Source organism: Dipodomys merriami, unplaced genomic scaffold (assembly GCF_024711535.1).
Source record: "Dipodomys merriami isolate MVZ:Mamm:240054 unplaced genomic scaffold, mDipMer1.0.p SCAF_2, whole genome shotgun sequence".
Taxonomy (NCBI): domain Eukaryota; kingdom Metazoa; phylum Chordata; class Mammalia; order Rodentia; family Heteromyidae; genus Dipodomys; species Dipodomys merriami.
In genome coordinates this window covers 89,048,208-89,069,381 of record NW_027203381.1, presented here as the reverse complement: position 1 = coordinate 89,069,381, position 21,174 = coordinate 89,048,208, and the positions used below count along the sequence as shown (strand labels likewise).

The 21,174-nt window shown below is 38.0% G+C and overlaps 2 protein-coding genes across 6 annotated transcripts in view; one reads left to right on the top strand and one right to left on the bottom strand.

Annotated features, from left to right (window-relative positions):
* The window catches only part of Cmss1 (cms1 ribosomal small subunit homolog), a 295,468-nt gene that overhangs the window by 195,441 nt on the left and 78,853 nt on the right, over window positions 1-21,174 (top strand). The window lies entirely within an intron of this gene.
* Filip1l (filamin A interacting protein 1 like) overlaps window positions 1-21,174 on the bottom strand; it is a 240,612-nt gene that overhangs the window by 194,911 nt on the left and 24,527 nt on the right. Inside the window, exon 1 of one of the 4 annotated variants that reach the window (XM_070030389.1) lies at window positions 9,210-9,221. The exons of the other annotated variants lie outside the window; for them this stretch is intronic. The gene's annotated coding sequence lies outside the window, so the exon portion shown is untranslated. Of the gene's footprint in view, window positions 1-9,209; window positions 9,222-21,174 lie in introns of those variants that run through there. 4 annotated transcript variants of the gene reach the window in all.

The following is a 21,174-nucleotide window of genomic DNA, read 5'->3' as shown; positions in this document are numbered from 1 at the left end:
CATTTGTTCAGCCACCATCCCACCATTTCTATGCCCCCCCTTGCCCTTCCCAAAATAGATAAATTTACATATATGACAAAAGGTACAGAAATGAAAAACACCAACAAAGGAGAAAACAAAAACAGAAGCAAAATAACATAAAACCTCTTTATAAACATTGTGAAATACTTAATAAATAGATTGTTATTGAAAGCTAACTGCACAGTGCTATGTTAAGTCCCAGGTATTATGTAATTTGTATTTCCCTTTACCAAGGAAATTCACTGGGAAAGTTAACTGACTTTGCTAGGGTCCAATGTCTACTGATCATCAAAACCAGGACTGCTGGGGCTGGCAATGTGGCATGCCTAGTATGCATGAAGCCCTGGGTTCAATTCCTCAATGGCACATAAATATATAAAAAGTCCAAGTGGTGTTGTGGCTCAAGTAGTAGAGAGCTATCCTTGAGGAAAAAGAAGCTCGAGGACAGTGCTCAGCCCTGAGTTCAAGCACCGGGACTGGCAAAAAAAAAAAAAAGACTCCTGCCTGTATATGTCTGGCCCTGAGCCATGTTATAGCCCAATATACCCTACTGCTTCCCTGACAGCACAGCAAACAACACTGAACAAAAATAGGCAATCAGACAGTGCCGGACAGAATAAAACTTAGCATGGTCCCAGGTGCTCATAAGTGGGTATGATTTTAAGTTATAATCCTTCTAAAGGAAAAATGAGGTCATCTTTGCAGACAGGCAAAGAAAACTTTCCCCACAGTCACATGGGACATATGTGTGTTCTTGGATGCTTCCCCAAGCTTTCCATCCGTGACCTCCTCTCTGTCCCAGTAGCAAGATGTCACATCCCAAGTCTAATATGTTCTGCAGCTTTGGTTTCTCCAACTTCCAGTTCAAACACAAATTCCCTAAATGGTTCAGCTGGAAGTCTCTCTCTACTTCTTTTCTCCTCAGGGTTGCCAACCACCTCACCACAGCGCTGCTCACTTTACTCCCTCAAGCCCAGAGGCATCACAGACAGTAAAATTGCAGGGGCTTTTCAATAGAAGGAGGATGCTGCATAATATATGGAATTGAGGCATGATGTGTCTTGTCATTTGTGTGTGTGTGTGTCTGTGCACGTGTGCACATGTGCACGTGTGCACATGCGTGGGTGTTTTGCAGGGGATGGAACCTAGGGCCCTATGAGTGTTAGACAAGTGCTCTACCAGTGAGCTACATACCCAGCTCCTCACCACTACCTTTTCTGTTGAGACTAGATCTCACTATGTAGCCCAAAGTGACTTGAACTTGTACTGTCTCATCCTCCCAAAGGCTAAGATTATCAAAGTGCACTACCATGGCCCAGCATCTGTGAAGCTTAAACTGTAGTCATTAAGTGATGTGTTTAGCATTCTCACATCCTGTTCTTCACCTTCCATCTTAACTAGCATTTGGGTATAAAGGGGCAGTGTGAATAGCATATAAAAGGCACTTGGGACATGTTTGGGAAAGGTACTTCTTCATATACATCTCTTCCAGTGTTTTCCTTTTGTGTTTTTGTATCTAGACATGGAATGAAGGCTGCCTTAGGGTAATTTGTCTTTTACCCAATCAGCATTACAAAGTAAGGCTTAAAAGCTTCATAGTTTTCCTTAAAAGAAAGAACAGACTGACTCACTTCTTTGCTGACACAGTAAAATATCCTTGAAATTAAAAAACCACATTAGATAATCTAGATTGTTATACTTAAAACTAGCTTCTGTGAAACTCTCCACTTATATGCAGTGCCTTAAAAAAAGAAAGAAAATTACTGGAATTTGAAGCTATAATGGAACAAGTTCTTCCATCTCATACCCTTTTTGTGTCAGTGAAAGATACATCACTCATATGTCTTACCCATGGCATCCTTTCTCCCCATCTCCTGGGTCCATCATTTTTTCTATCTGTTTCTTCTAATAAGAAGAAAATTGTGGTACCTATTATGTAAATATCATTGTGGTAGTCTCTGAGAAGGTCAGGTAAGAGAAAGAATCTGTCCTCTACATCTTCTGCGGATGTAGCTCAGAAGTCACAGGTTGAAATAGCAGCAGGGACAGCCACAAAGATCGATAAATGAACAGGAGGGGAGTAGGCGCAAGACAGAGGCTGAATCAGTGAGCAATCGTGTGGTTACATGCCATCCCAAGGAATCATTTGATTAGACCTATCCTGGAATGGTATGTCGGTTTCCAGTTTGTCAAGAGGATTCAGAAACAACCTAGAATCTTCTGTGTGTGTGTGTGTGTGTGTGTGTGTGTGTGTGTGTGTGTGTGTGTGTGTGTGTGTGTGTGTGTGTGTGTGTGTGTGTGTGTGTGTGTGTGTGTGCGCCTGTGTGTGTGTGTGTGTGCGCCTTCTAATTTTGGGGAAAAAATGGCAGCTAACCCAAATTCTTAAATTTTATGTATAGATATATATATGTATATATATTGTTTTTTATTATAAAGATACTGTACAGAGGGGTTACAGTTACATGAGTAAGGTAATGAGTACATTTCCTATCAGGTATTGTTACCCCCTTCTTTGTTTTTTTCCCTACCATCCCTTTCCTCCCCACCTCCCTAACTTCTCCCTTCCCTCCCCCCTGACCTCAGAAGTTGTAAAGTTCTCAACATAGTGTCTTGTACAGCTCATTGTTACAATGGGTCAACCTCTTATCCATGTTTCAGCATTTTGTTATTTCCCTTCCCCTCCCCAAATTAGAAAAATGGATATAAAAGATGCAGGGCACCAGAATCAAATACAGTGAAAACAGAGGTTATACCATGGGGGAAAAAACACACAAAAGAAAAAAAATCACATAGTACATTAAAAACAACAGCAACAAAGATAAAATCTCTTGTGTCCCTATCTTGGAGTTCATTTTGCTTAGCATTAAAACCATTTTCGGGGGCCAAATAAAACATGTATGTGGGTTGAATTCAACCTATGAGCCTCCAGTTTGAGAAGTTCTGTTCTGTGTATTGAGGTAAATCACATATGTATGAAATTATTAATAAAACATGCCCCTTATTACTAAGAACAGCCCTAATGAGTGATCCAGAAGTTCCTGCTGGAGGAATTCAGAGAAAGGAAGAGGAATAGGAGGAGGAGGAGGAGGAGGATGGCTAAGAAGATGAGAGCAAGATGAGTTCTGGATGCATGTGGCCTCAGCTGTGTTCAGCATGTTGAAGGGTATGAGGCCATGGGAGGAATTAGCTCTGTGGTAGGCCAAACTGCAAAGGTTAGGCTTTACTTTCTGTCGTAGAACTACTAAGGATTTTCTTTTCTTCTGTCATTTTAGAAAATGAGATCTTCTGCAAGGTAAAACGATAAAAAAAAAAAAAAACATACAAAGAAGACTCTTGCTGTAGTGTTCCTCTCTGTTTTTTTAGGCCATTTTCTCTCTACATCTAGACTCCTTTCCATGTACTTGCAAGGAAGAGTGTAGCCACTTCCTCTCACCGAATAAAACTCACTACTTACAAAAATATATATGGTATATACCAGCTGCTATATATGAGTCTCTGGGTTTGACCCACAATTCTATAAAGCATACATTCAGGAAGGAGGGAGAAAGGGAAGGATGGAGGGAGGAAATGAGGAATAAAAATCATGAAATTATGTACTGGACTTTTTAACCTAGTACTGAAAAAAATCTGGCAAAGCTCTTCATCCATGAAAAGAATATAGCATAGTCCGTCATGCAGGATTCTACTGAGTACCAAATGAAATCAATTAGGTAGAGAGTATTGTAAGTCACAGCTACCAGTTTTAGTTGTTAATACCACTAAATGTGTTAATAAAACATTCCCCAAGAGTTGTTTTCCAGCTTGGTGCAGCTGGGAGGTGGGAGAATATTTTCAGAGATAGCAGATATAAGGCCTAGCAAGGTGATGTGGGACTCGGGTTTCTTCCTCTTTCTCTTTTACTTCCTAGCCAGCAGTGAAAGGTTTTGCTCCACCATGCACTCCTGCCATGCTATACTGCGATAGGTCCAAAGAAGCAAGTTCAAGTGAATAAGTATTAAAAACCTCTAAAACCTTGAGCCCAAATAAACCTTTTCTCTGTATAAGTTGCTCTACTCAGAACACACACACACACACACACACACACACACACACACACACACACACACACACACACACACACACACACACACACACACACACACACACACACACACACACACACACACACACACACACACACACACACACCACACCCATGATCGCTATATGACCTCTTTTGACACTTATTTTAAGTTGTGTCTTGATTTTAAAACTGTAAAACAAATTTTTATATGCTTTATGTCTTAGACTTAAAGAAATTCCAGCCTGGAATTGTATTGTGAAAAGATTTCATCATAGTTTTTTTGGCATCCAGCCCTGCTACTGATCTGCTCCACACCTCATTCCTTACAACCATGAGTTCTGTTTTCATGACCACTCTCCCTGTTCTCAGTTGCCTGTACACACTGATTTTCAGTGATACTGACTCTAGTCTATAACCTTGAACAGCTTGTTTAATTTCTGTAAGCAAGGAGAGTAGTGTGGAAATGAATGTTTGCTATTAACTCATAAATTTCTAAGTTCTCAGGTATCCTCAGGATTGAATTTGGAGAGTATTATAAAGAATATTGAGTCACATTAAATGTTTCCTTGTTAGTCTGGGAATGTGGCTTAGTGGTAGAGTGCTTGCCTAGCATGCATAAGGCCCTGGATTCAATTCCTCAATACCACATAAACAACAACAAAAAAGTCATTAAGTAAAAAGTATTTTTTTATGTTCTCTTGTTATCACCTGGCATCCTGTTTTCTTTGCTACTGAAGAACCAATGTATTCACTACTTTTTGATCATATAAAATCTGCCTTTTCTACCTTTGCTCTACTTGTTCCCAAATAATCCCTGGTATTCTTTCTCATTTTTTTGCTTTTTTCCTGTGTTTTTTACCCCTCAAACCTTAAAAGAAAGTTTAAAGTTGATCCTACTCAGTATCATAATGTCTTGTTCAGCCATTAAGATTTGAATAACTTACTGCTAGAAAGATGAATCATTGTATAATCATAATTAACAGTTAATTATTATTGTATTATTTGCTGTTATATTATTCAGATGCCTTAATATGGATTTAAAGTATGATGACCTTATTTTTCTCTTGGTTAATTTTCTTTTGTTTGTTTGTTTGGGGTTTAAAGGAACCTCAAGAACCAACTGTTAAGACTTAATATTCAACAGCAACTCATTTCTTTTTTGTCAAAGGACTCTTAGGGCCAAGCATGGTAACACATCCTAGAAACCTAGCTACATAGGAAACAGAGATAAGGAAATCACAGGTTGAGGCCAGCCTGAACAAAAAGTTAAAGAGACAGTATCTTAACAAACAAGCTGGGCATTGGTGGCAAATGTCTGGAATCCCAGCTATCAGAGGCAGAAGTGGGAGGATCCTGATCTGAGTTCAGCTTTAGGCAAAAGCTTAACATGCTATCTGAAAAATAAATTAAAGCAAAAAAGAGCTGGAGATATAGCTCAAGGGTTCATACTTGCATACACAAGGCACTTGAGTTCAAACCCCAGTACTACCAAAAATGGAGGGGAAAAAAGAGATAAGTTGATTTATTTTGTTTTTGTAGAATAAGGATAAACCCAATGAAATGTTAAAGTCATTCCACATGTTTACCCCAAGATGTATCACTAGTAAATACTGTCAGCCAAAAACGTTTCTGCCAATACTGAATGTTCACACTTAAAGTTGGACAAATTACTTCTACTCCTCTCAAACCTCAACTTTTTAGAGGCTCTAGAAGCAGGTGGAAGAGCCCTTCTACTTTGTTTTTGTTTCACTGCTTCTGATTTCAGCAGTAAGGAGATTTGAAAGTGACTTTGAAGCCTGTTATAAACCTTCAAGGATACTTTCCTTTTAGGGCTACTGGGATGTCTTCTGGGAATGTATTTGTGGTTTAATAGATTGAGAAGGAGGAGGATATATCAAAGTAAACACTTCATGAGCTTCTGCTTTGCAGTTTAACTTACTAAACAGACAAAACCTCTGAGTATTTCCTGTATATTTTAAAGGTCCAATTTATTACCAGCTCCCCAGTCTAGCTGCCTTTCCAACTAACACCACCTCCCCCCACCCACATACATTTGCTTTAATGTCTTTTTTTATTAAAAAAAAAATTGAAACCACTTATCAGGTGTAGGGCTGGTATGTTATATGCTAACACTGTGTGGGATTAAATGTGCTGTGACTTGTTGCGTTAACTTGCAGTTTAGCTGTTTTTCATGCGTGGTGTTTTGATAAATGCAACCCAATATTAGCTTCAGAGTACATAGTTAAAGACCCCCTTGGCTCTCTAGGGAATAGAAGGCCCTGGAATAGAAGGGAGGTTCTGGCAAAGAGCTTGGAAAATGTTTGTATTACAAATGGAACTTGTGATTTCCACTTGCTGATTTTTCTGTGACCTCAGATTCATGGAGGGCAGGTTGGCAAATCATACTCATACATAAGAACACTCTTAATAAGTTCCGTGTTGCCATCTCCCACATAAGACTCATTTGGCCAAATAGCTAATTTTTTAAGAAATTCAGCTGTTGGGTTTTCACATAGCAAACACAATGGTTAAAGGCAGATATCTGAATCAAGACAGTAACCTAAAATTTTTTTTAAAAAATGTAATCCTAATTCTGCCTGTGCAGTATCTGTTTGCCAACATGTGCTATGTACATATATACAAATATAGATGTATAACAAAACACTGTGCTAGACATTATGTTCTCTAAGAAAGAATAAAATATAGTTTTATTTTAGGATCGGACTGAAAGCAATGAGCATAAATGTCTACATGACAAGATGGAATAGAAAACATTGGCATAGTATTTTAGTGACAGCTAGATAGGGACTGCTGCCTCCACATTACCTACAGCAAAGTCTGATAACTGTGTGCATCAGCAACAAAAATGCAGACTCTCTCTCTTCCTCTTGTAGACTTACTAAATCTAAACTTGTGCTGTGTGATCCTGACATTGGTATCTTAATAAACTCCTATATTTTAATAATAATGCAAATATAATTCTTTTGCCTACTACTTTGTATACCACTGATATAAATCACCATTCCTATATTGTTCCAGTCCTCATGGTAGGCAGTTTTATTTAAGTCACAGGACAAAAAAATGGAGAGTCAGAGATAATAAGTAACTTTGCCAAAGTCATCAGGGCAGTTCTAGATTCAATCCTAATTCTATTCAACCACACAGACTTTAGGATCCTCTGTCTCCCCACTGCAGTTACATTATAGGAATTATTGCCAACTATGAAAAACCATGTTCCTCAGACTTCTCTCTTACTGTTTTACTTTCATCATATTCTTTTCGTCTGATGAAAAATTAAAAAGAATCTTGAATAGTCATTTTTTCAATGATATACTGTTCATAACCATTACCACTGTGGTACTGAGATGCAGCCAACACTTTTGGCTTGTTTTCCTTGTTATGTGATCATCATGGCCAGTTGATACCACCAACTAAATGTGTTTATCTAATTGTTTCACTAGTTTATCAGTTCATATTTGGATTTGAGCTAGGTCAGAAAACATTCTATTTCAATATGAATTCAATTCAGTCAGTAAGTACCTATTGGCCAGCTATTCATCTAATTCTGTGTTTTGCAGTATTACTTTGGGACTTGTTAGACATAGAGATTGTTGGAACTTATCTCTTTGTGTTTTTAGAAGTCCTGTAGATGATTCTAACATTCCTTAAAATTGAAGAACCACAGCTATATGATACATACGAAACTGGACACACTTTTTACTGTTAATTAGATCTTGTGGCATACCTGTCAGTAGCTGAATTCAGACTGGATTTTTGATAGCAGGTGAACTAACAGGTACATTGTCGTTTTGTGTTAATATGTCTACAATACTCAGAAATGCCTCCTGTAGCTCTTGGGGATGTGGGGTTACTTCCTCTGAGAATTTGAATTGATCACTCATTTATAAAACCACTTACAGAGAATTCAGATAGCAGTTGTACTTTTTCTCTCTCAAGGGGTCTCACATGCAAGGAATTCTTATAGAATTGAAATGTTTTGTTTATATAGGCAGTATTTGCTATGTGGTGAGGTTGGAATCAGACTAAATAAATGGTTTGGTGATATCGTGGAGAGTGATGATTAAAGCGAGGATAACATGGAACGCTGTGCTTCTTAAAGCACCCTGGGACCAGACCAACTCCTGAAATTCTAGGTCACAGTTGGAAGGTTTTTGTGTGACTGTATTTATAGCTAGTCATATCTTATGGCTATAATTGATATTCCATTTCAAGAGACTGGTTTTTCTTCTTCAGAGGACTATTTGAAAATGTGTGTCCCACACAGGTCTTGTTTAAATGTGCATTGTGTACTGAAGGGCAAATGAAGGCCATCTGAGGGGCCATGCAAGAGCCACTGAATGAACATGCCTGAGGTCCAGTCATATGGACCACAGGAACTTTGTAACTTAGCTGCCTGCCTACCTTTTCAAGCCCATTTATGAAATAGCAAACTTTCCTATTTACAGTTGGCCTAATTCCTATTCAGACTGAATTGTCTTGACCTTTTTCTCTTCTTGCCCTTTTCAGCATTTTCACATTATAGTACTCTTAACTCTAGGACAGGGGAAAGTTATAGAAACAATGTCTTGAAAAGAAAATAACTAAGCACCCTGTTGAGAGTTTTATGTGTAAGGAAGGTTCAGGCTTTTGAAATGTCTGTAGAATCCCATTTTTCCACATGTATTCGTGATTGAAACAGGAAATTATTTTTGCACAAAGACTAACTTGAGTTAGTCTTTGTGCCCTCAGGTCATCTGAAGTTTGCAGATACCATATCCAAACATAGGTTTATTTAATGTCTGTGGGTTAGCCATTATAGAGTAGAAGGATTAAGTATAATTTACAAAACTATCTAGGCTATTCATGTTTCAGTAGCACGTTGATTTTGATGATAAACTGATTAATCATTAGTTTTTAAACTATGTATGGTACACAGGATAATTCTGCTGTACTAGTTTAAAGTAGTCACTGTGGTCTACCCCAGCCTTTGTGGCTTTGATAGCCTGAAGGGATTTTATGCTGGTATGATGGAGAAGGACAGTGTAGAGTTTACTAGAGTAAACAGCTATGATCAAAGCTGTCACTGCTCACTTCTCAAAGCTGTCTCTTACTTCCCAAAACTCACTGATTGCCTCGTGTCACTTCATGTTCCCAAGATGCAGGGTACCTCCAAGGACACTGGCAAGTCCCTCTGCAAAACAGTGCAGAATGCATTATGGTAGGGTTTGGAATGGGGAATAAGCTCTAGAGTTCAGCAGACCTGCATCTAGGAATTTAGAAATCCCTGCTTCCTATAATTATAAAGGATTAAGATATATTTTTAAAAAAATCTAAGGCAACAGGAGAAATGAGTGTTTTATCAGAGAACTGACATTTTTACAAAAATTGACAAATTTTGTTAATGGTCATACCTAGCATTGATAGAAATGCAAAGAAAGAGGTATTCTTGTATACTACTGGTAAGAATGTAAATGGACTTTAAGGAAATTTTGTAGTTATTATAAGCTCAAGTGAATGAATATAGATAAAGAGAAGGAAAGGAGGTAGAAGAAGAAGAAGAGGAGGAGGAAGAGAAGGAGGAGGAGAGATGAAGGATGGATGATGGATGGATGGATACATAGACAGTAATTTTATAACTTCTGTTCACAGAGTAATCAAATTTAGACGTTGGAAGGGTCATGTACAAGGATTTAACTACCAAGCTGTTTATGCTATTGTTTATATTTAGAAAAACTAAGACACTTAGTATAGGGATGGACTGAACTCTGGGCATAGGGTAAATACTGGTTTTCTCCCACAACCCTAGAATTCTCAGCTACCACCACTTTCATCATATTTACTCCCAATGTAAACAGGAAAGGAAGGAAGGAAGGAAGGAAGGAAGGAAGGAAGGAAGGAAGGAAGGAAGGAAGAGAGGGAGGGAGGGAGGGAGGGAGGGAGGGAGGGAGGGAGGGAGGAAGAGAGGCTTAAAAAGGTAAGGAAGGAAGGAATCAAGGGGGGGGGGGGACTTCAGCCAATCAGAATCAACCCAGTATTTCAACTTTTCACTGCTTTACCTTTAGTCATTGAATCAAAACCAACATATATAGGTTCATAATTCCTTATTCTTGCTTCTGAATTCCAAAGTACCCAAAGGCACAAATTTGTTGAAAAATTTTATAAAAGTGGGAGAAAAACAAGGGAGGGGATAACAACATTTGGCAAGAAATGTACTGATTACCTTACTATGAAACTGTAACACCTCTGAACATCACCTTGATGATTAAATTAAAAATAAATAAATAAGTAAAAAAATTAAAGAAATTTTATATAAACCCAGCCATGGTTTGCATCTTCAGTGTCTCCCAAAGACCCATTTGTCTAACCCCTTTTTGTGTCATAGTTGTCACTAGGTGAACAGGCCTCCAGCACTTGTTCCTCTTGTGATGTAAAGTTCTGCCCGGGGCCCAGAGTAGTCATAGGGCCAAGCAACCACAGTCTGAAACCGTGAGCTAAATTAATTGTTCCCTCTTACATATTTTTTATCCTAAGTATTTTGCCACAGCAGAAAAAACCTAATGAACTCATTTCACAACAAAAACTGATCTGAGCTGACATATGCTAGAGTCTATAACCATTTAGTATGCATATTCTTATATATTACTGCAGAAATATTAATGCTTGAGGCTGGGAAGGTGGCTCAGTGGTAGAGTGCTTGCCTTGCATGCATGAGGCCCTGGGTTTGATTCCTTAGCACCACATAAGCAAAAAGAAAAAAGCCAGAAGTGGTGCTGTGGCTCAAGTGGTAGAGCACTAGCCTTGAGCTGAAGAGCTGAGGCACAGCGCCCAGGCCCACAGTTCAGGCCCCACGACCGGACCCAAAATATATATATATATATATTAATGTTTGATTAGTGAATGATGCCTAAATACCTATTGGAAGAGCTATATAATACATACGAAGCATTTTATCATTTCTAAAATCTGAGAGCTTTTGAAATACATTTAGTTTGAGTTTTCTGATGAGGTAATTTGGTATTAAGCTTTTAGCAAGAAAAATTAACATGTCAATGGTTAAGTGAAGCATGCTTTGGATATAAATTAATTTCCTTTTAACATTCTAGGGAAGGAGCACAATTCTGTGCCAGTGAGTTTTCTCTCATATTCTCTCTCTCTCTTTTCTCATTCTGTCTCTTTCTCCTTCACTTCTCTCCGTTTTTGGTGGTACGGGGGTTTGAACCAGGGCCTCAAGCATGCTACATTAGCACTCTACCACTTGAGCCACACCTCAAGGCCTGCTTTTTTACTGGTTATTTTGGAGATGGAGACTTACAGAGTTTTCTGTCTGGGATGAACCATGTTCCTCCAGACCTAAGTAGCCAAGATTTCAGGCATGGGCCACAAATGCCCATCTGTGATTTCTTATGTAACCATGCTTTTTTGTTGGTTATTTCAGAGTTTGGTTTCCATGGGCCTTATTATTTTTCCTGAATTGGATTAATTATGATGCTAGAGTAACTTCATTTTAAAAGCTCAGTTCTCTTAAAGATAATGAGAAGGTTATCCAGATTCAGATAACCCTTGTATGGATATGGGCTATTATATTCTTGATTTTAATACTCTTTTTTCTGCTTGTCATCTCGAAAGAATATGCATATCCCTGGACTGTGGGTGGCTGGAACAGCAGCAAAAATAAGCAGTACTAAAGCCTTGTTAGTGAGCATACAACCACAGAAAATACTTTTCAGTGTTCTGTGGGTGGTTCAGAGTACTTTTTTTATGAAACTGCCACCCTCAGCCAGCAGGTGGCGCTGTGAAATAGAAGGATATGGCAGTGAAGGGTGCTGCCTTTCTGCTCCAGAAACCCAGTTGCGACATTAGCAAGTACACACATGGTTTTGGCAATATGTCCGTTGACATACTCAAAAGTCTACAAAGAAGTCCAATACCTCAAACAAGTTTTGTCCAATTTAGTTTCAGATCTTCGGTAAAGCTGCTACTTCCTTTAGAATCAGCTCTGGTAGGCACTCACACATTTGCTGAGTGGCCGAGCATCAGCAGAACTGCCCCGGTCCTGTTTCTGCTCCTAGATATTAGAATGAATCATTTTTTCCATTTTTGTGTGGGGAAGACTACATTCTCCTCACCCAGATGTAAGCCTTATTACCCCTTCGGCTTGGATAAGGAGCCATTGGCTACTTGAATGAATTACCTAGTGTGTACAACAGTCTTTTAACTAAATGAACCCTTAGCTGCCTAGCTAATGCTTAGCTACTCTACTCCAGACAAGCCAGTGATTAAGACAAAGGGAGGCAATCAACCATTGTGTGTCACAGATCCTTTCTTTTTAAAGAGATGCTTTCTTTCTAATAGTGGTTTTTTGGCGTTTTGACAGAGAAGTCGGTTTAATCCATGACACAGTCAAAAAAGATTGTGATTTCTCTGGGTTGCATTCTCCTGGGGCACCAGACAACTTATGCTCATAAGAACATTCACTGCTTTTTCACAGACATTAATAGTTTCCTGGCACTGCCTATCAGGAAATGTCGTCATGGTCTGGAGGAACCAATAAAAATACAAGTAACCTCTTTTGACAGGTCTCTTTGCTGCCAAAAATTTAAGAAATTGGAGTTGTGACGGAAATCAGAATAGATCTGTTCCACTTGCAAGGACATAATCACAAATAGTAGATTTGCCACAAGAGAGAGTTGATAGATAACCTGGCCATGAGATAGAGCTATCCAGCTCATTGAAGTGGCTGGCACATGTTTTTTAAAAATCCAATATGAAAAAGCAGTCAAGTGTATAGTACACTGGTAGGTTTTTTCATTTTTCCTCTGGTTATTTCAAACATAATTCTTAACTCTTTATCCTCAAATAGAAAACTCATTCATTAAAAATTAACTGCATTAAAGTATGATTGCAACTTGGCATTGCCAAATGGATAATACTAAATCCTTTTACTGTCCCTTGGTATAGCCAGAGCATGAATTGGAATCCCATTAATGTAAGCAACATTAAATCTTATCCTTAGAGAGCTGATTGGAATGAGAGTTTTCTTTTGTGTGTAAGGGGGTGTCAGTTGTTTCTCCCTTGCAAGGTTTTTGGGGAAATTGATCACCATAATACTAAAATTATGTTGTTTTTTTTTTTTAAAAAAACTGACAGAGAAGTCAGAAATGGCCTATTTTATGTCTTCTAACTAAAGAACTAAAACAACCTTTTCCACTACTGCTAAATTTGAGTACTCGGCTTTTTCTTAGGACTAAAGTTTTAAATACTGCTACATTGCTTTCCTTATCAGCTAAAGTGTCAGTGTATGTATTTTACAAGGTTTAAAACTTAGACATTAACCTTGTGCTAATTTAAAAGAATGTATGACGTCATATTATTGCCTCAACTCTTTCTAAAGGTTTCTGAATAAAAACAGTACCATATCAAAGTTTTCTTTGCATATGAGTTTCTTTTTTTACTCCTATATTAATGCACATTTTGTTTTGCTTAAGCTCAATTTTCCTGCAAAGGATAAGCAAATATCTATCCTTTGATGCTGGAGAAGTAGAGGGGAAATGTCGATTTTTATTCTAATTTTCTTTCTCACCTATTCCATCTATCATAAGACTGCTTTTGCTGTACACTAGCAAAGTTCAGGAGAACTTACCCTGGGGGAAAATTATTTCTGTGATGCTCAATTCCCTGCTAAGACTCCGGTCTCTCTCATCTTCCTGCAGAGAAAGTCAAGTAAGGATGTTGTTTCCTTTCCCCAAGCCTCCCTGGATATCAAAGCATTCACTAACACACATGGAAAAAAGATAAAGGAAGTTCCAAAAAACCTAAGTCATGTGCTCTTCTATACTACAGATTCCAGTCAGATCCAGGACCCATCTTTAATTTCCTAGTGTCCACTCTGGCAGTCACATTGACATCTTTTTCAGGCCGTGATTAGGCTTTTCATTCTACTCCAAAAGTGTCCTTTTCTAGTCAAGAAGATTCCTCCCCAAATGATCCTTGTCTGTTTTTCCTTCCTGACTTCCACTCTTGACCTCTTCTTCCTGCAGTGTTGCGTTCTTGTGAGAGACAGACTGTATGATGTGCAAAGGCTGAAACATTTACTGTAAGTGTTTTACAGGCTAAGTTTGAAGGTCATAACATAAAAATCAATCCAGTTTTCACATCAGTAAGGTATACATTGAAACACAAGTGAAGTAATTTTTGCCTGCAGCTTTCTGAATATTGAGATGGGGGGAGGCAGGAGTGGAAGTATCCTTAAAGGTTTGGGCCAAGAAAACAGAAATCTTGACGTTTTACCTACAGATACCAAATAAGGAAACGTGAGCCCATGGTACAAGACAGGGAATTCTATAAATAATTTCATTTGGTACATTTTGTTAGAGCTTCACAATATAAGAAGAAAGTCTTCAGTGCCAGTGTTGATTTTAAGGAATCCTAGGAGGTAACCTACTGGTTTCCATACCAATGAGGCAGCCAGTGCCCATGGTAATGTTCAAGGAAAGCGGGGGGAGGGGGGCGCACATGCCAGCCCAAATTTCCTGTGGAATACTTCTGTGGATCTTAACACCGATTTTGTTAAGAATTTTTTCTACTGTTTTCAAACTTGTCCCTTTCCTTTTAAAACCCTAGAGTTCAGCTTTCTTTCATTGCCTTTTTTCCCTTTGATTACACATGGAAGTTCTCACACATACAGGAAGCAATGGTTTTCCTGTTTCCTTTCTGGGGACATTTTGCACACTGAATCGCCCTTTTTTTTTCAGTCCCTTAAGCAAGGAAAAGCAAGTCGCCTTCCACAGTTAACTGCAGTCAAAAATTTGTAGGGGCTTTTTTCTCTTCCCTCCTCCACAACTGGAAAATGTGAGGCAGATCCTGTTTATGTACGCTGTAACCTCAAAAGGAGCTGATATGCTGTTGTCATTAAAGAATCTGGATCTGTTTATCCAGCAGGAGAGTACCAGAGCTCTAAATCTGAAAGCCCCCCTGGGCCTTCCAGACCCAGACTTTGGAGAGCTATTTGCTGCTTTCCCAAGGCTGTTTCAAACAGGAGGCAAATATATGTCTGCTACCGAACTGCTCCCTGCACTCTGGGAATAACAAGATGTCAGTGTGGTGACTTTATTAAAAAGCAAGGGACTTCTTCCTTTATTAACTTGTTCTCTGTAATTTGTTTTCCAGAAGTCTTTTCTGCTTTTAAATACTTGAATATATAAAGTCTTACCACTACTGGCTGTAGATCTCTTATCATATTCTGAGATCCTTTTTGAAGAATTTATTCTATTGCCAGTATGTTTGGCAAATTTTCTAAGAAAATGATCTTTTTTCCTCTTGTAAAACTAGTAAAAACTGCTTGAGGTTCATTGTCCAATTTTTTTGCATCTCATTTTCAGTGCATGCCAAACAGATGATTTTCTGTTATTCTAATGGGTTTTTTTTCTTTTCATTTAAAACTATTTATATGTAGCCAGTTCAACCTATCTTTCATGATTTATTTGATTGGTCTACGTTGGTTTTCCTTGTTAGGCTTTGCCTTGGGGACAAGCCCAGATTTCCCTAACAAGGATTACTTTTGATAGAAACTATCAAAACCAGAAGTGGACAACCTAAAACACCGCCTGGCCAACTTTTGCCAAAAGAGGCTATATTAATTCATCATCATTACTTTTCAAATAACAGACTACTAATGACACCAAAAACCATTTAGAATATGTGTATTGCTGCCATAGAAATGGGTCCAGAGACAGGCTACGATCTGGTTCTCACCCGTGTGGCCTTCATCCTGTAGAAAAGAAATGCTTATGGGGCAGACTCCCCCCACCCACACTAGGGTTTGAACTTGGGCTTGCCAGGTAGGTGCGCTCCCACTTGAGTGGTGTCTCCAGCTCTTAGTTTTGAAGAGGGTCTCAGATTTATGCTTAGGCTGATCTGGACCACCAACTTGGTATTTACTCAGCTTTATAAGTGACTTGAGATTGAGTGTTGCTAACTTCTTGTGTGGGCTGACCTTCACCCTTCAGTTCTGATCTTTGCTTCCTGAGTAGGTGGGATTACTAGAATGAGCCACCATACTTGCTAGATCCCCTAACTTTTTTTTAAGTATATATTTTTTATTGTAAAGATACTTTACAGAGGGATACAGTTACATGAGTAAGGTAATGAGTACATTTCCTATTGAGCATTGTTACCCCCTCCTTTATTTTTCCCCTACCATTCCTTCCCTCTTCATCTCCTCAACTCCTCCTTCCCCTCCTCAAGTTGTAAAGTTCATTTTCAACATAGTGTCTTGTACATCTCATTGTTACAATGGTTAACCTATATCCTTGTTTCAGCATTTTGTTATTTCCCTTCCCCTCCCCAAATTAGAAAAATGTATATACAAGATACAGAGCACCAGAATCAAATACAGTGAAAACAGGTTATACCAGGGGAGAACATACAAAAGAAACAAAAAGAAATCACTTAATACATTGTAAGTACTTTAAAGACAACAGCAACAAAGAGAAAACCTCTTGTGTCCCTATCTTGGGGTTCATTTTGCTTAGCACCATTTTATATGGTCATATGTGCATAGCTTTTGACCTTTTCTGTTTCTCTAGTAAGATTATCCTAAACATATACTAGTTATTGCAAATAAGGGAAATCATGGGACCTATGTTTCTTCAGGCCTGGCTTACTTCACTTAGTATAATTTTTTCCAAATCTTTCCATTTCCAAATGGGGGAGTGTCATTCTTTCTGATGGAGGCATAGAATTCCATTGTGTGTGTGTGTGTGTGTGTGTGTGTGTGTGTGTGTGTGTGTGTGTGTGTGTGTGTGTGATATGTGTGTGTATACATATCACATTTTCTTTATCCATTCATCTTCTGAAGGGCATCTGGGTTGGTTCCATATATAGCTAAGCAGAATAGTGCTGTGACAAACATAGTTGTGCTGGTAGCTTTAGTATGGTCTTGTTTACCCAAAAGTAGTCATAGGGGAACTCTATGTGGAGTCTTCTTGAGGAACCTCCATACTGCTTTCCAAAGTGGTTGAACAAGTTTTCACTCCCACCAACAATGCAATAGGGTTCCCTTTTAGCCACATCCCATCATCTGTTGTTACTAGATTTCTTTTTTTTATTTTATTTTATTTGAGAACATACTGTACAGAGGGGTTACAATTACATGGGCAGGATAATGCATACATTTCTTACCAAGCATTGCAGCCTCCTCCTTTGTTTACCCTTCACCTCCCTTCCCAGCCTCCTCCCTCCCCGCATCCAATCATACCCCCCCCATTACTAGATTTCTTGATTATAGTCATTCTAACTGGGGTGAGGTAGAATCTCAATGTTGTTTTTAATTGCATTTCTTCTATAGCCAGAGAAGTTTGAGCATTTCTTCATGTGTCTATTGGCCGTTCTTATTTCCCATATCTTTTAAAGAATGCTTAGATGTTAGAATGGATCATAATTTGGTCTTTAAATTTATTTTCCTTTTAAAAGTTCTGTTTCTGTGGAAACCTTGTACTTTTTTCCTAGTAGTCAAAAGTTAAGGAAATTATGAACTGGCAGCCATTATAAATCAAGGAATCTAAAAGAAGATAGACAGAATTTTTAAATTGTTACAGTTGTGGGAATAGAAAGATGATAATTTAATTTGTTTTCTTTAAAACTTTGGCCTACAATTCTTGGATTCTTGAAAAGTTATAAGAGTTAAGAAACTATGAGTGATACCTCTTAATACTAAGCATAATATGATCATTGTTTTATGTGGCACTTTGCGTTTATAAATGAGTTAATATTCAGAGAGTAGGTTGACCCACTGCCTTCCTTATGCAATTTCTTAGAGGAATCATTTCCATTTCCCCATCTTATGTCTGTGTCTACCAAGGGCAGACTCAAAATTAGTCCCTAGAGAGGCATGGCCTTTCCCAAAACCACCTAGCTCCTCTTTGATGAACTCAAGATGGGATTAAGTTGAACCTGCTTATTAACCTTGGGTTACTTGTAGGGCTTTTTTTTCTTAAATGTTGGTAGAGAGTGGAATGCACTGAAGAAGGGCCTTTTTGTTCAGACTATGATTTAATTTAATACATGGAAATATTATGTCATCCTAACCAAAGGCTAGTTTATTATTTCTTACTCCTCTTCCTGGCTTGTCAGAGTTTCTCCTTTTACTTCACAGTATGGTATTAACTAATCTATAATGGCAATGTACAGATATTAGGAGTTTCATACTACAATAGTAACCGAATTGGGGGCAGAAACCAGGACTTGTTGATGCTCAACTTTATGGAAATAACACCTTTGAGCACCTGATTCCTTATTTATAAAAGGATGTTTATAAACTCCATGTGCTTCTTAGTCTAATCCTGCTTCCTGCTTAGGTATCTGGAATCAAAAGGACTGAGTTCAAGCTCAGAAATGTTAATTTCTAACAAATTCTCCTGGCAGGTCTAAGTAGGTGCTGTCAGGCCTCATTCTGAAGACAAGAAATTATGTTCTTTCTAAGGTCTCTGCCCATCAGGAATCTGTGACCCTAACTTTTCTTTCACCTGCATGGATTGATTTGTGCAGGGCTGATACTTCCTGGAAATTCATTGTTTCATCTGGCATTTGTATAACTAAGAAATGCCTTTGTTTTAAAAAAATGTTTAAAAAAATCATCTTACCTGGAAAAGCCTTAAAATGTAATCATTCATTTTAATCAGAACTAAGTACTTGTTTTTATCATTGCGCATCAGCATTTTGTCTTTTTCATTCCTTTAATCTCACATCTTATGCCATGTCTGTAAATATGTTTTTCCTTGTATAAATAAATCAGTTGGATGTTTTTAGTCTTTCTGAAATGTGTTGAACACTAAAGCTAAATTCTTGGACCCAAGAACCACATTGTTTTGATTTGCACCCTTATTGATTGACTGATTTTTTTGTTTGTTTGTTTGTTTTTCACCATCATCATCTGAAGCCCTCTGATGGGCAATTTAACATATGCTTTGCCATCTTTCTGTTCCACTGAAAAACCCAATGTAATCTATGGGTTACAGTTTCTATCCAGTTGCTTTGGACATGCTTTCCGGGTTTCTTCCACCGTGGAAAGTCAGTCTTCTGAGCTGTTTTTGTTTTTTTTGTTTTTGTTTTTGTTTTCCCCAACACACTTGTATTTCATTGTATTTTGCCATACTGAATTCATAGTGTACTTGTAATCTATATGAATCTTGTAATCTATATGAATCTACTAATTGTTTGGCCATACCTCTGTCTTTCCTACCAGCTCTACATTTGAAACAATCTGAGGAACTTACTAATGTAATAGCCACTCAAATTTCCATGTTCTTAATGAAATTATTTTATCAGACCTTTTCTACAGATTGGAGATTATCTAAGTTTAGTCACTGGTTTCCAGCCTAGCACTGTGTTCTATAACAAGTTAAGGACACAAATGTTACTTTCAAATTGCAATTTAGATAAGAAGTGCCTCTTCCCAGAAAGTCTCTTTACTGTTCCACAAGAGAAATGAAAACACTGGCTGAGTTGGGCTTTTTGGTACAAGGCTAGCCAGGGTGTGCTTACATAAGCTTGTTTGCAAATTCTGGGTAGGTCTCCCAAGGTCACAGACAGCTATGTTTTGAATTATTCACCCTTCGAAAGAATAGATGCTTGGCTAGCTCTTACTTGGCTTGCTAGACCTTAGGGAAACTAGAAATTCACACTTATTCATAGGTTCTGAGCACTGGCAGCACACCATCATGCATACTCCATGTGTGCTCTGTGATGCGTGATAGTTTTAAGAAAAGGACTGATAGCATATAGCCATTTCTTTCTCTTATAATCTAAAAACCAGAAATATTTACACCTCACTTAGAGCAGCAACCAGATTCAGATTCAGATATAAATGTAGTTAACCAGAGGTGTTTAGTAATGGATTGTTAAGGATTTAGCCTTCAAGGAATTTGATGCATAAAAAGTTAATGCAAGGCAATGTGTTTTTAAGATAAGGAGGATTTAAACAAAAGAAGAATAAATAGCATTTCCAGTCAGAGGAATTACAATATAGCCATCATTCCCAAGAGTTAATTTAGAAAGTATAGGAGAAGTTGTTTAAGAATAATGGGAATCCCGTGTATGTAGCTCATGCCTGTAATCCTAGATTAGAGTTTGAAGACAATTCTGGGCAAGTGAGTCTTATCTCCAATTAATCATCAGTAATCCAAAAATGGAGCTGTGGCTCAAGTGGTAGAGCACTAGCCTTGAGCCAGAAAGCTAAGGAACAGTGCCCAAGCCCTGAGTTGAAGCTCAATACTGGCTCCAAAAAACAATATTAATAGCAATAAATAATAAGAAATTATTAAAGTACAGTTTGAGATAAAAGTTCATTCATCCAGACTCCAAAATAGAATGTCAGTAACAGAATGTCTCATGAAAAGAGTGCTACTTATACTACTAGTATTAAGTCATTATATATCTAATTTTAAATTGAGAGATCTTAAAATAACCTATCCAGTTTAATAATAATGTTATCTCAGCATTAGGATGTAAAGATCACATTGGTGATATTCAGTCCCACTCCTCCATTGGAACAACTAAAGAAAAAATATATATACACTAACTTTTCAAAGTCTCAAAATATATTGGAGAAGTGTCATTTCTTATCGAAGTAAAACTAGAAATATAATCATTAATATCAACCTATTTGCATTTGGCCAGCAGCTGATTGGTCCATATCAAATAAAGAAATTTCATCTAAATATTTCTATTTTAGCTCTCTGTCACAACATAACAAATACTCCAAAACATACTGACTTAACAACAATCAATTATTTACTGAGCAGTATCAGCTAAGTGGCTCTTCTCCACATGGTGTGCCATCTCTCTCCCATGGCAGTCAGTTGAGGGCTCAGGTAAGGTGAAAACATGTAGGATGCCACGCATCATCCAAGGCCTCTCTCGCATCCAGGAGTCAAGTGTAGATTTCTTTACTACACAGGGATTGACTTCCAAGAAAACAAAAATGGAAAGTGCCATGCAGTTTTAAGGCTTAAACCCAGAAGCCATAAAAGGCCATTTTTGCATTCTAATCAGTCCTAGATCCTGTTTTCAATCCCAGATTCAAGGAAGGAAAA